Source organism: Musca autumnalis, unplaced genomic scaffold, assembly GCF_047663935.1.
Source record: "Musca autumnalis isolate F117 unplaced genomic scaffold, ASM4766393v1 scaffold_5, whole genome shotgun sequence".
Taxonomy (NCBI): Eukaryota; Metazoa; Arthropoda; class Insecta; order Diptera; family Muscidae; genus Musca; species Musca autumnalis.
This window is the reverse complement of record NW_027412088.1, coordinates 107,882,867-107,899,387: the sequence shown is the minus strand read 5'-3', so window position 1 is coordinate 107,899,387 and position 16,521 is coordinate 107,882,867. Positions and strand designations below refer to the sequence as shown.

Sequence of the window (16,521 nt, the reverse complement as noted above, 5' to 3'; positions counted from 1 at the left end):
TTTAATTTTGAACACAGACACCAAACTCATACCTACATGTGTATGTCAAGAAGTGTGTATATGGTAGGCAGGGAGGGACCTACACCCATGTACCGGTAAGTTGCCCGCTACAATGGTAATAACTTCTGATGAATTAAATGTTTCTGTTCCAAACCCAAAACAAAGCCAAACAAACAATAGCTCCACTGATGAAGTTGGCCTGACGCTGGCAGTAACCTTTCTTGCTAAATTAATCATTTAGACAGATTTTACAGACAACAAAAAACATGAACACTGAGGTTGTGACGCTTGTACTAAATATGTAGAAAAAACAACGCCATTTGAACCATTTAAATGTGTTGGTACAAAAATGTCTAATCAAAACTTTATAACTGTTAACAATGTCATTCAGTTGAGAGGTTTTGGCTACCTTATAAATATTCTTCCCATTTCGTAAACGCTCACAAGGGAAGTTTCAAATTAATGTTATAAAAATTATAAAAATATAAGTTTGGAATATCCCAAAAAAATTTATTTTTTCTTCATATGTATGTTTATATATAACCGGATTTAACAAACCGACTGGGTTTTAGATGTCAATTCCATTGCTTATATTTCAAATAAATCCTCATAAAGAAGGTTAACCCTGCAAAAGTCTATAATATAAACGCCGTGTAATTCCAAAATACACAATGGGACCTGAAGAACTAGAATACTTTTGACAAAACAATTTTAGTTGTGTCTTTTTACCTTTTCAGTAATAATTATTCAGTAACTTCTTTTCAGAGAGTAAGAGAGATTTTACTCTTTGATACAAAAATAGAGAAACAAGTAAAAATACTGCATTTAGTAAACTTCAGCAAGGTAACAGTTGATTACCAAAACAAAAACATTGGCGCCAATGTAAGTAAGAAAAACTAACTACAAAGCAATGAAGAAGCTCATCAATTTTAAGCAAAATAAATAAAAAATAATTAATGCATATATTAATAAAATATACAATAAACATAGCTGTACCAATATTTTCCAAAAAAAATTCAGATAAACATTTGATAGCTGACCATTAGCATGATTAAAAAACAGCTGATCGAACTTTCTTAATGTTGCTGGGAAAAATTCTCTCAGCAACTTTTAGCAATTTCTCAGCAAACAACTGTCAAAATTGTTCTCTCACTTCGCTCTCTTTTACTGAACTTTTGTGTAAAAAGACAGCATTTAGTAACATTTCGTAATTATTATTACAAATTATCACGTAAAAAGACACGTAAGAATGGCGTTAAGTTCGGCCGAACTCGTTATTAGAGTTTTTAAATCTAGTGAGCTAGTTCAGTACCATAGTTCGTTTGCGTATGAGTCATATCATTAAAACAAAGAGATTATATAAATTATTCGCAGTTCGTTCATACAAATGACCGGTGTCCATTGAACTATATAGTGAACTAGGTTCAAACGAACTAGTTTTTAACAACTCTACTCGTTAAACCTTCCACCACGAATTGTACTAAAGGAAATGGAACAGTTAGTTTCCTTTGGTTTACGAAGAAGATTAAACACCAAATTTTAGCAAGTTCGGTAAAACAATGTGACTAACCTAAATACATCAAAATACCTAAATTCGGGGGTGCCGTTCCATGGGAGCTATATCACAAAGTCGATCTATACCTACAAATTTCTGGCGGAAAGACAAAATACCAAATTTCCGATATTTCGGTAAAACCTACAAAATAACGAAAATCAAGAGGTACGCATCTATGGGGGATATAGAAACCCGCGGACCTATACTGATAATTTTCTTCTGGAATATTTTATAAGCACATGGAAGACTAAATACACCTTTCAGTTTTTCGGTGGGATATTGAGAATTATATTCAGAATTACGAAAATCGGGAGGTACCGTTCCATGGGGTCTATATAGAAACGTGGACCTATACCGACAATTTTCAGTCAGAAAGGTTTTTACCAGCCATTTCAGTAGGTTGCTGTGGCCACAACCTTCAAAATACCGAAAATCGGGAGGTACTGTTCTATGGGTGCTATATAAAGGCGTGGACATATATATAATATATAATAATAATTGTTCTACAAACATCCCAGGCGGGACAGGGGAGACTTCTCTCATATCAATGAGTGCACCCCGATTCATATTAGCTCAATGATATGGGACGTACTGTTTATCGCCGAGTCCGAACGGCGTGTCTAAGACACCACTTGTAGAGAAGTTGTACAATGCTGATATACTCAGAATATGTCGCCAACATTACTGAGGGACATTTTGCCACCGTTGAAAAGTGTTTGATGTTGACTGGCCGGGGAATCGAACCCACGACCTTCAGCGTGCAAGGCGGGTATGCATACCATTGCACCACGGTGGCACCCCGTGGACATATACTGACAAATTTCTGGGAGATTGTGTTATACCCCCAACGAAGACTAAGTAGCCATCCGGAAATATGGAGGTACCGTTCTATGAGGGCTATACTAAGGCGTGGAACTATGCCGACAAATTTCATATGGAACGTTTAATGCCCCAACTGAAGACCAAATACCAAATTTCAGTCATTTTACAACCTTCAAAACACCGAAAATCGGGAGGTGCCGTTCTAGGATGGCAATATAAAGGCATGGCCCTGTACCGACAAGTTTCTGGGGGGGTGGGAAGTTTTATACCCCCAATGAAGACTAAATACCAAATTTCAGCCATTTCTGAGGAATATTGATGCCGCAACCTTCAAAACACCGAAAATCGGGAGGTACGTTCTATGGCGTGAACCTATACTTACTTACTCTAGAACACTGATGAAAAAAGACCAACATAATTAATAAAAATTTTTTTCTTTTCCTCTTCGCTTGTTATGTTGGTTAACAACAACATAGCACGAAACACACGTGTTTTACGCATACACATTACAAAACGTCTGCGTCTCCTATTATACCATGCCCACAGCTCTTTATTATAAACCAACATTCCGAAGCTCCGAGAGCCCTGTTGTTACTCTCTTTGACAAAAATGTTCTCCACCCATAAACAAATATGTTCTAACATAAAAAATATGTTGGTACCCAAACATATAACTTTGAGATATTCGCGTTTTCATTATTAGGCAAAAAATTATTTAGTAGCCCTCGTATTTAGGATTAGGTATTTTCGTTCGTAGTTGACCCTCTACAGAACACTTGCCCCTATACGCTGAACTAAGAAAAGATTCCATTCCCCTATGTTACTTTACCTTTCCATTGTCGAATATCGTGTTTTTCGATCTGACCTTCCACTTGTGTACTCCATCGAAGCCTTGGTATTTTTAGCGGGTTCTCCCAATACCTCTCTCGTGCAACGCGTTGTTACTGATTGTAGAGTAGCCCTATGTGCCGTATCGTAGATCCAACACGATAGATGAATGCTGCCCATGCTTAAATCTGGTACTGCTAACGAACATTTATTTTGCCCCTGCGAACTCTATCTATCTCTATCCTACACCACACTGTGGTAAGAGGTATTATGTCTTTGTGCATTTGTATGTAACATGCATAAGGAAACGAGATAGACACATAGTTCCTTTGAGGGATATACATAGAATCACTTTATGCATGTCTGTCCGTCCGTTCGCAATGTACAGGTCGCATTTATTGTCCGATTCCATTGCTTTGGTGAAAAGCTGTTCAGATATGGATTTGGATTTCAGGTACTTGAAGCACCAAACAGGCTATATACGTTCAATTTCGATGAAATTTGAAATGTGTTATGAAATTATACCTAGAAATATATGTGCCAAATTATATCGAAATCAGTTAAGATTTGGATATAGCTGCCGTATATATTTTCGGCTGATTTGAGGCATTTGAAACACAAAACACGCAATGTACACATGTATGTCTAATTTCCATGAAATTTGGAATTTTTAACGGAAGTAGGTAGGTCTAGGAATAAATGTGCCAAATTATATTGAAATCGGTTTAGATTTATATATTACTCTAATATATGTATATGTTTCACAGTGGTGTAGGGTATCATTTAGTCGGCCCCACCCAACTTTGGTCTTTTCCTTACTGGTTTTGGCATTAAAATCTCCTGAAATAGTTTTAATGTCATGGGCAGGGCGCTCGTAAAATATTTCTTTGATCTGCTCGCAATTGTCTTAAGTGGGAGCATGAGCGTAAATAATACTGATGTTGAAAAATTTCGCTTTACCCGAATTGTAGCAAGTCTTTCATTCGCTGTGGTGAAACTGGAAACAGAAGTTTTAACCTCTGACTAACTACAAATCCGCAAGTAAACTCATGCTTTATGTCATGACAGCTATAATACGTTGTGCCACTTTTAGGTGTTGTTGTGACGCTTTCCTCATCCATCGTATTCCCTGTATGGCAGTAATACCGGCCGTGTACTTTGTACATCTGCAAGTGCGTAACCTGCACCTTCTCTATAAAGAACCCGAACATTAAAATGTTTACGGGGATGTTAACTCCTCTATAACCAACGTCCAACCCAATTTTTTATCGTTCTTCTAGTTGAACGCGCGGCACATGTAAGCTCACTACCTTTAACTGGTGTTAAAGGCAGCATGTGACACCACGGAGAAGTCAGTGTCCAATTGAGATTAAAGAAGTACCAAGATAATTTCTGGGCTACGTCACCCTTCTTATTAGAGGTATTCCAAAACAAAAGCCTAAAAATGAAAGTAGAAATAAAAATTATTTAAAGTAGTTTGACGAAGATGATCAAAAAACGGAGATGTCGCTTTAGTCGCCAATTTATCGTATTTTTGCATTTGCGAACATATATATTCTTGATCAGGGTAAAGTTCTGAGTCGATTTATGCTTGCCGTCCGTCCGTAGTAATCGCTCTAGCATCCAGAAAAATTTAAATAGGACACTGAAATTTTGAAAAGATGCGTATTTTATTATCAGGCACGTCAACTTATAGGTTGGGAAATATCAGACTAAACTAGTAAGAACGGTGTTAAGTTGGACCGGGCCGCACTTGTTATACCCTCCACTACGAGTTGTGTTGAAGCAACATAGAACAATAAGTTTCCTTTCGTTTATGAAGAAGATTAAATACCCAATTTCAGCAATTTCGGTAAAACAATGGGGCTTACCGTAAAAATGCCGAAATTCGGAAGGTACCGTCCTATGGGGGGCTATGTCAAAACGTCGATCTATACCAACAAATTTCTGGCGTAAACTTTATAGACTCAAAGAAGACTAAATACCAAATTTCTGATATTTCGGTAAGATAATGTGGCTAAAACCTAAAAAATATCGAAAATCAAGAGGTACGCTTCTATGGAGGATATAGGAAGACGTGGACCTATACTGATAATTCTCTTCTGAAATATTTAGTAACCCCATTGAAGACTAAATAGCAAATTTCAGTCATTTCGGTGGGATATTGATGTTACAACCTTCAGAATTACGAAAATTGGGAGGTGCCGTCCTATGGGGGCTATATCGAAACGACGACCTATACCGACGGATTTCAGTCGGAAAGGTTTTTACTTTCAACGTAGACTAAACACCAAATTCCATCCATTGTTGTGGCCACAACCTTCAAAATACCGAAGATCGGGATGTTCCGTTCAATGGGGGCTATATGAAGGCGTGGACCTGTACGGACAAATTTCTGGGTTAAAGTTTTATACTACAACTGAGACCAAATACCAAATTTCAGCCATTTCGATGGAATATTGAAGCCACAACCCTCAAAATACCGAAAATTAGGAGGTACCGTTCTGTGGGGGCAATATGAAGGCATGGGCCCATACCTACAAATTTCAGGTGGAAAATTTGTACCCCCAACGATGACTAAATACTAAAAAATCAAAACATGAACCGATATAGCCCATTTGCAATAACATCCTAGTAATAGAAACTTCAATATCAAATTACAAAGCTCTATCCTAAAAATTACTATCTGTATCTTATTTCAACAGACGGACGGACAAGTTTAAATCGACTTAGAATTTTACCCTGATCAAGAATATGTATACTTTATAGGGTCTCCGATGAATATTTCGATGTGTTACAAACAGAATGACAAATTTAATTATACCCTCCATATTATGGTGGAGGGTATAATTAGCTATAATTTGGGTTTAGGGTTCCAAGTTGTCAAAAAACTTATCTACCAAAAATTGTGGACTTATGTCCATGTTTTACAATATCCCCCCATATAGCGGTATCGCCCGAAATTGGCCCACATTTCGGTATAGCCCACACATAGTGGTACCGTACTATTTTAGGTATTTTGATCATTTTAGTAAAATCTTCAGACAGAATTATTTGAAGAAAAGTGACCAATATTGAAGAAAAACTTCTGACTTTTATGTGGATACAAAAGTGGGAACTCATTGTGCTGATATTCTAAATTTAAAGAAAAATTTTTTAACCTTAATGCACATTTTTTAATACTGCGAAACTCCTACAAACTTAACTTTCTTAAAGAAGATCAATTACTTTAAATATCTAAAGCCAGTCAATATCATTAAATTGTTATCAAATATTTGAACAGAATATCCACATCAGATGTATCCTATATGGGCACATGATCCCATTAAAAATAATAAATGTAAACAAATTTATTCACATAAATAGATAGATCTTTGCTCAGAACATACCACGAAAGTGAATAGAAAATATTATCAAATTTTACCAAAAGCTTATTGGGGATGCAGATAGCACTGCAAATAAAGTAAAACCCAACTTATTTAACAAGCAAATTTATTACGACATGATATTTTGTTGAAATTGTTAAGCAAAAAAAAAAACGAAAGCTTGAATAAACCCAAAATAAATATTTTGTTACTCCAAAAACGGACAATAAAATGTTTAATAATGATTACTATGGCTGCTCCTGCTGCCGCTGAACTGCCAAAAGCACACCATTTTCGTTAGACAACCATTTAGAACTGAGTCTAAACATGGTTACGTACTTTGATTCCTCTTGTACACATGCGCTTCAAGATTGTTACCTAGATGCACTTGCCCAGATAGGTTCAATGGTCTAAGGCTGTCGCTGCCTTGTTTTGCTCTTAGAAAATAAAAGTTCCGACATTTGTGTATGTGTGTGTCTTAAACTTCAAATTGCTGTTGCAACTTGTAATCAAAGGTGTGTGCTAGCTTACTTTTATCTATATATGTTTTTGTTGGTTTAAGTGACTCGTGCTGCAGCAGACACCCGTAATATGCTTGACTATCTCGGTGATTGTACTTTCAGTTTTTCTTTAACTGATATTTTCATTTGTTACTGCTGTCGCATATCAGAAGTGAAAAAAGTAACATTGAAATGTTTTTTTTTTTTTATTTTTACTAAAGCGGCTTTGTCAGATGTTTTGTTGGTAAATATCTTAATGCCATTTCTGGTGCAAAATTTTTGGCACATCCGTGATTAGACAATTTTCAATTTGAAGAAAATGAAAACTAAGAACTGTGTAACAATTATAGCATAACTGAGAAGAATTTAGTTGTAATAACAAATACACTGAGGGTAATTTTTTGAATCATGTTTTAATAACCATGTAACCATGACACCGCAGCGTGATAGAATACCAAAAAAGAGATGATGCCTGTATCGCCTTATTCCCTATCTTATCAAATTTCAAGGTAATGGACCCCGAAAGATGTGTGGCTTTGTTTTCCTGAGATATGGAAAAACGGCGAGAATCGTGTTTTCTATTTTTTGGACTTCTATCATCCTGCGCTGTCAGAATATTGTTAATAACCCAGCAAAAAGTTTGCCTCCAAAGGTGCACCCAGCAAAATTAAATGGAAGTGGTTCCATGTGAAATCTTGATTTCCCTGGCAAGAGTTCAACTGAACTCGTGAAAGATCCGATCTTCTTCATCGAATTATCATGAGTTCGAATGGAGTCGTGAAAGATCCGTTCTTTTTCATTGAATTTTCATGAGTGCAATTGAAGTGGTGAAAAATCCGATCTTTGTCAAAATATTGTCATGAGTTCAAATAAATTAATAAGTTCCCTACAATAAATGATCAAATAATCATGTATCCGAATAATTGTTTACTTGCAAAAGTTACTGTTAACGTGAAAATTAAAGTCAAAATCAGATGAAAGTGATCGATAGAGGCAAAATTGACTTATTTTAATTAACAATACTATGCAAATTGTTATGAAACAAAAGAAAAAAATATATATTGTGTTAGGAAACCTGTTTCGTTTTGAGGATATTACAGAGAAGTATGAAAGAGACCATGTCGTATGAACCACGAGCTGTACCAAGCCGATCGACATATATATAGTGTTTGGTCCAGAACTTGCAAGAGCTACTAATTTTTACTACGGTAAACATTTTTTATGATATCGAAATAGCGAAAATTGGTACATTCTTGCAGTATTGGAACATACCAATAAAAAAATTATGGCTGGGCCATGTCAACCGGATAGATAAATCCATTTGACGGCCCAAGGGAAGGCCGTAGCTCTGAAAGACCAAGTTGAAGATGACTTCAAAAAACATTGCATCCAAAATTGGAAAAGCAAACTAGAACATCGGTGCGTTTGGAAATGGAACAAAACGTTGTTTATAAAAGACATCTAAGTATAAACGAGACCCGCCAAAACATGATAACCATTACAGAATAAGTTGTTTAAAGATATCATAACAGAATTCAAATTATTTCTAGATTTCCAAAATGATGAGTCTGACGCTGGTATTGGCACATAATTCAGCTATTGTTGGAAAAAAGCGAAACGCAAGTTTAAAAAAATATCTTGCATACATCGAAGGAAACAAATATGCCTTCGCAAAACAATATAATACAAAATCTTGAGAATTAAATAAAAAAAGAAAGAAAAATAATATCTTGGGCTCAATTCTGTATTTATGAAAATGTAAAATTTATAAAGGAAAAAAAGTCAAATGAAAAAAAAATTTTAAAGAAAATATTTTTCATTTAAAATTTCATAGAACAAGAATTCACCCCCTGATTACAGAAGTCATCTGTGATTGTATTTCTATTAGTTCAACAAATTACACAATTGGACTGAAAAATTTATTCGTGATTGCTGAAAATCCGGATCCAAAGCATTGGTGCAAAATGCCATGACAAAGAACTGGTGCCAAATGTAATGACAATGAACTGGTGCTAAAATCTATGACAAAAAACTGGTACAAGATGCCATGACAATGAATTGATGAAAGCGTGTGTCACTCCCTTGTATATGTCATCGGTGATTCACCCGAATTTTCACGGATGACATATTTGATTGGACAGTTGAAAAGAAGCCATGTGTTGTGATTTGCACAGTGCCGTCGATCCTTGCCTATGACATAAATCAAAAAATGCGTTTTCTGAGTAAGCAATTTCTATTTTTCTACGACTTCTACTTTATCTTGTGTCAAATTTTCATGCTGATATCTCAAAAACTCGACGAGTTACAGCTCATTTACTACGAGTTTCACATAATTCAACACAAATGTTTGCTTGATCTTGCACAAACATTTAGCACTTATATCTGGCTAGCTATTTGCAAATATGGTCCATGTAGTCATTTTAGTTTTTGTGTAATAATCATTTTAAGTTGGTAAGTCAAATTTCAATCGCCAAATTTAAGCGCGTTTTTCCCCAAACTGGATTTTTTGAGATGTGTCACTCTTGTAGTAAAAGAGTGATATGGTAATTGGGACGGCTCTCACGGGAACAACCAATCAGATACTGCAACGAATGCATGTGATTGTGTCGCTGTACTGGAAGAATAGTTGCCTCCTCCTGTAGATGGTCCACTGGAGTCATGAGGAGACACTCTGTTGCTGTTCTCAGCGCGGCATTCGGAAGTGCACATATGTATTTATATTTTTATACCCCTCACCATAATATGAAGGGTATAAATAAATTTGTCATTCCGTTTGTAACACATCGAAATATTCATCCGAGACCCTATAAAGTATACATATTCTTGATCAGGATAAAATTTTAAGTCGATATAACCATGTCCGTCTGCCCGTCCGTTTGTTGAAATCAAGATACAGCTCGCAATTTTGAAGATAGAGCTTTGCAATTTGGTATAGATGTTTCTATTACTCCTAATTTTCGTAATTCTGAAGGCTGTGACGTCAATATCCCACCGAAAGACTTAAATTTGTTATTTAGTCTTCTATGGGGTTATAAAATATTCTAGAATTGAATTTTCAGTATAAGTCCGCGGGTTCCTATATCCCCCGTAGTAGCGTACCTCTTGATCTTCGGTATTTTGAAGGTTTTACCGAAATATCCGAAATTTGGTATTAAGTCTTCTTTGGGTCTAAAAATTGTCCGCCTGAAATTTGTAGGTATAGATAGATGTTTGGATATGGCCACATGGAACGGTGCGACCCGAATTTCGGTATTGGAGGTTAGCCACATTGTTTTATCAAACTTGCTGAAATGTGGTATTTAGTCTTCTTCATAAACGAAAGGAAACTAATTATTTAATTTTACTTCAATACAACTCGTGGTGGAGGGTACAACAAGTTCGGCTAAGCCGAACCTAACGCCCTTCTTACTTGTTGCATGTTGTCTTCCCATCGCCAGTAAAGCTTACGACAGCTTCCAATAGCACTCCATTAAAAAAATTTCGCAAATTATTTTATTTTTTATAAAAATGTTTGGAAATGTTAACACGCCTTTCATGCCGAACAACAAAAACAGGGCCAAACACTTGAACTCAATTGGCACCTCACTATGGTGCAGGGGGCATTGGTTGGTCGCTTGCAACCAACCCGGCGTTGAGACCACCATGGGATTAAGCCGTCAAAGCAGGTATCCACGTTAATCCAGCACCGCCGTTACATATTCATTAGCATCTCGTATGACCTCTTCCAGAGTGGATTATTCTTTGCCACTGGAGGAGTAGGCTTGTCCTATATGTTGTGTTTGCAGCTTCTCGACATCCAGGTTCTGTCCTGTGTTAAATCGCACTTTTCCATTAACATGAAGGCTGCTACAGAGAAATGGGCCGAATTGATGTTTGCTCCTCGAATCGATCGGACATGTAACACAGTGTCTTCCGTCTATAACAACATGATCAATATGGTTTATGTTTTCCCATCTGGCGATATTCAAGTCGGCTTGTTTATGTCGAGGTGATGTTTTTGTCCCAGCAAAATCGATCAGCATCATTCCGTTGTCGCATGTTACCTCATGAAGGCTGAACTTGCGGGCCGTCGGACCAAAGATATTTTCCCTCCCAATTTTAGCTTTAGGATCTCCTAGAACAATTTTAATGTCATGGCCAGGGCAGCAGTCATATGTTCTCTCTAGGTACTCGTAGAATTTATCCTTGGTCCTTTCATCTTTCTCTTCGGTCGGGGCATGGGCGCAGATGAGACTGATGTTAAAAAACCTTGCTTTTATACGAATTGTCGAATTGTGGCAAATCTCTCATCAACCGGAGTGAACTCGGATACGAGATTTTTAAGCCTCCGATTTACCATAATCCAACATTTAGCTCATTTTGAGTTTCATGGCAGCTACGTCGTTTGTGATCCTTACGACTGCCCTATTCCATCTCACTTCCTGTAAGGCCATAAAATCAGCTTTGTACTTACCAAGTACATCCGCCAGATATCCTCATATCACGATACCTAACGATTCTAGATACTTTGAGGAAAACGTAGCCGAAAACATTCCGACCAATATAGCTCTAATTTGCAATTTAAGGTTTCTAGTAGTTAAAAACGTGTCCACAAAAATCGTAGATATATCGTCGGTGTAATTTTTGACTTTTTGAGATTCGGGTGGTTTCTAGGGTTTTCCACTATGCTCTTTCTGAATTTTTGGTCGGCTTTTTTCTATCGAGATATCCACGTTTCGACGAGGAAGCTTAGGTTTTCTGCAGGTATGAAATTAATATTTTAAAAACTTACAAGTTTAATAACATAACTTTAATTTTCGATTTAGAAGTTTAGAATTTATTGTGGCAAAGATGGGAAAATTTGTTTGTCGATTTTTTCCATGTGATAACAATATTTTATATTTGTGTCATAAGTGTGGATATGGAACAAATCGACAAAAATTCTATTTTAAAAAGTTATTCTCTTTAACTTTTAACTTTTATTTTAACAGATATTCCTCTAAATTTTTGCAAATATTTTCTATATAATATTATCACTAATTCAAGTCAAACATATAAATATTTTCGTTAGTCCGCTCCATGCAGTTGTAACGCAATTTTTAAAATTCGATTATCTTAAAACGGGAAAATAGCGTATGGAACACTTAGGCATGACACCGACGATATGTAAGTTCATATATAAGGATTTTTCCACTGAAGTGTTTGTAACTTGGTATTTCGGATTCTAAATGGTAGAAAACCTCCACGCATCAATATATGATCATATTTCGGTTTGATATATTTGATATATGCCGATCATTGCCCTAAAGCAATGTAAGGCAATGGGTCTCCCGTGAGCGTAAATTAATTCAATCTCAACACCAGTTAGAGTCTACACAGGTTGTGAACGTGAGTAAATTTACGCTAATGAGGGTCCATTGCCTTACTCTGCTCTAAAGCTTGTTTTCTGTTATATTTCTGTTTACAGTGACTTCACAAATTTTGATGATTTTGATGCGTAAAAGTTTTTTATCGAATCGCCTTATAAAATAGATTTTATCTAATCTTAGGAAAAATCCATCAAAATATGGTACAGGGATATAAAGTTGTAAAGAAAGCTTAGTACCTTCCATTTTACTTTAATACAACTCGTGGTGGAGGGAATATAAGGCCGGTCCCGGTAAACTAAACGCCTTTTTAATTAAATTCTCGTTACATTTTTACTTGTTGTCCGTTTTTAAGGCAAATTTTGACTGTACACCATTTCCGTAGCACCTAATACTTTATGAAACCCATACATAGATGAAGGACTACACCCAGTAGAAAGTGTCTTTAAGACAACATTAATGACTCGTGCACGACATTTCCAATTCGTTCACGACTCTTTGCAGACAGCCCTTTGGGATCGTTGACGACTTTTTCACACAAGTGTCCCAGTATTCATGCACGACAACATGGGCGACAAGGTAAGCGAAGCTGTCGTCGACGACGACTTCGAAGACAAAAACCCTACATTTCGTTAACGACCCTTTGCAGAAAGTGTCTTGCAATTTGTCACCAACGACCCCACAAAAGATAATTTCATTTACATATGTATGTTTTTCAAATTTTATTAACATAAAAAAAATATAAATTTTATGTACATGTAAAAATAAACTACATAACCCAATAGAAAATAGAGTCTTCGATGACATTTTCGTCGACGAATCGTTGATGAAATTTTATAAATTGTCATGTACGACAAGGTGCATGACCATGTCTTGCAATGTGTCGTGGCAACAAACCCAAAAAAATTAAAAAGCGTGCTATGAAATAATTGTTCACATATATGTAGATTGAAACATAAAAATTTCATTTTGTAATAAATGCAAGATAATAAATTCATCAAATTCTGAAATGAAGTCAATGAAATCACGTCAAAGAATGGTAAGTCAGAACAATTATATTAAGGAACTTTATACATAATTAAATTTATTTTTTTAAAACGTGTATGTAGGTTGAAGTCATGGAGAATTCTGAAAATTCCAGCGGTTTTAAAAGATGCGGTAGTGGTATATGGTAAGGTTATAGATTACATTAGTGGTTATGGTACATCATTGATTCATAATGTTTTCTTTTTACAGAATCCATAAATAAAGGACGTCGGTTGTGATGAGAAAATGAGGCGCAGATAAGTTCCAAAAAGGTGGATCGGAGAATATTTAGGAACTAATTCTTATTAATGTAATGCTAAGTTTACATTTACGAAATCCACTTGATTTCAACTGTCAATTCCATAGCTCAAACGTCAAATGAAATCTCATCTGGATTTCATTTGACCTGTGGTTTTGACAGTTGAAATCGAGTGGATTTCGTAGATATAAACCAAGCATAAGACAAAACATGTAAAATTACGTATTTTTATAATGTAATAAAAATAAAAATTTGACACACGACAACAAAACGAAATTGTCTTTAGTAGGGTCGTTAATGACAAATAGCAAGACAGTGTCTGTAAAGCTGTCGTCAACGAAATAACGGTTTTTTGTCTTCCAAGTCGTCATCGACGACAGCTTCGCTTACCCTGTCGCCCAAGTTGTCGTGCATGAATACTGGGACACTTGTGTGAAAATGTCATCAACGATCCCAAAGGGCTGTCTGCAAGGAGTCCTCAACGAATTGGAAGTGTCGTGCACGAGTCATCAATGTTTTCTTAAAGACACTTTCTACTGGGAATATAAAAGCATTTCCGCGGTTGTGTAGTCTATAATCCAGAACGGTCCAAGACTCTCTGAACAACAACTCCTAGGACGACAAGACCTTTAAGCGAATTCTGCAAAGAATAAAACATTATGCACAATCATGTGAAGTATAAATATATGTATATATGTCATTTATACACTTCCCTTTAATTGCTTCCAGGATCGCGTTCCAATATATGAGACTCCAAATGAAAATTCCAATTCTATGTTGATTATTCAATCCTGTGTTAAAGAAACAAACAAAAAGCATTGTTTTAAAGATAATATGTATGTCAACCATACTATTTTTCACTTACCTCCCGCTATTTAGACAAATGTCGCGAATTTTTAATTCAACACATAATGTTTGAACGATTTCAGTCGTATTAAAATATTAACAGTTTCTAGATATATGTACAAATATTTCATAGCATATTTCGTTTGAGTATTTTTGTTTTTTTTCTGGTGACACATTGCCAGAAATTGTCATGCATAGTGTCGTGCACGACAATTTCGGAAATTTCATCAACGAATCGTCGACGAAAATGTCATCGAAGATTCGATTTTCTATTGGGCATTGTTGTGTTCTACATAAGCCTGCAAATATATAACAGTCTGGGTGAATTGTGTTTATTTTCAAATTGTCAATAAACAATTTTGAAAAACAGAAAATAATATTGGTGTGGGGACACAAAAAACGTAGAATTCATTCACTTTTGGAGGATAAATTAAAGATTTTTAGACTTGACTGATGATTCGTGCTACACACTTGTCAGTCAAACAACAGAAAGGGTTCTTCGGACTGACGGCACAGACTGATAAATGAGTGGGGGCCTTAAGAAGTTGTCACGGCACACTGGTTTAATAACAAGTCAAAATTATCAGTCGGCTTTGCCGACAGAGATAAACTCTCAGCCTATGTAAATTGAAACTTTCATCTATTGACAGATCGAATGTATTTAGGGTATTTTCAACTTGCCAACAAAAATGTGATTAGAATTAAAATTCAAAAGTGTTGCGGAGGAGGTACTTGAAGAAATGGACCGGCATAGTCCATTATGGAAGTGGATATTATTTTGGAAGTCATATCTTTTCGATAGATGTCGCGCCCACTAGTCATTTCAGTAGGTATAACTTTTGGATCAGTAAACCAGGAAGCATGTACTTGTCCACGGAAAATATAATATCGCCGTAAACAGGACCAAAACGAACAGCATTGGTACACATTGCCAAAGGATTTTCGAACAGACCCTAAACTGCACCTAGGCACAAATTTTGAACTTTTGAGGGGAGAGAGGGCCGATATGGGCCATTGTAGAAGATAAACCAAATTTTGACAAAATATTAGGAGATCCAAGGTTGGACCAAATTGGTTGCCCCGTTCAAGAGATATCGTGCATACCAATTTAGTGACATTTTTTAAATATTGGGGGGAAGTACCGGAAGTTTTGGGCTGGTATTGTCCATCTTCGAACTGAAACTAAGTTTGAACAAAATATAACGAAGGCCCTTACATCTTTCGGGCTGTTTTCTCAAGAAGTATGGGCTTGCCCCTGAAAAAACATTTACCGTCGTAATGCAGGAGCGAATGCAAGATGTTTCAACAAAAATCAAAGTGAATCGAAAGCAGATCTTAAAGTGAACATATCCGAAATTTTGTGTGATAGGTACCCGCAGTAGTGCACAAATATAGCTCATATTCGAACCCGATCTATATCTGGTAGATATATTAAGATGTATAAAGTGAGAACCAAATCGGTCCCTTCAAGAGTTATCGTGCGCACAATTTTTCCGAACAGTTTTGAACTTTTGTGGGGGAGGTAGATGAAGGATATGGCTCATCTTCGTACTTAAACTAAGTTTGGACAAAATATTACGAAGGCCAAGCCTTGGACCGAATCGGGGGATCCGTTCGAGAGTTATCTTGCGCTCCATCAAATAGAAACAAAGTGTATGAAAAAATATAATTTCGGAGGAGATCCGGTCACCCTAAAAACACCCAAAGTACATTCTGGATTAAGATGAAAATTTTAAGATGGAAAACATTGACCAATAAGTTTGGTAGTTTTCTTAAAAGCAAAAATCACGAAAAATTATTTTTATTGAGCTTTACAACAGCGGATATTAAGATATTAAATCTGATTTTAATGAACCGATTGACCGGATATGTTTATCATTCGAATGCTATTGTTGTCAATAATAGTTGCTTATGAATCCATTATTTTGGGGTAAAATTTGCCTTATATAAATTACACTGTGCAACAGAAGTTGATG

At 36.1% G+C, this 16,521-nt stretch overlaps 1 protein-coding gene across 5 annotated transcripts in view; it reads left to right on the top strand.

Annotated features, from left to right (window-relative positions):
- Nucleotides 1-16,521, top strand: part of sano (CABIT domain-containing protein serrano) — a 711,482-nt gene that overhangs the window by 488,607 nt on the left and 206,354 nt on the right. The window lies entirely within an intron of this gene.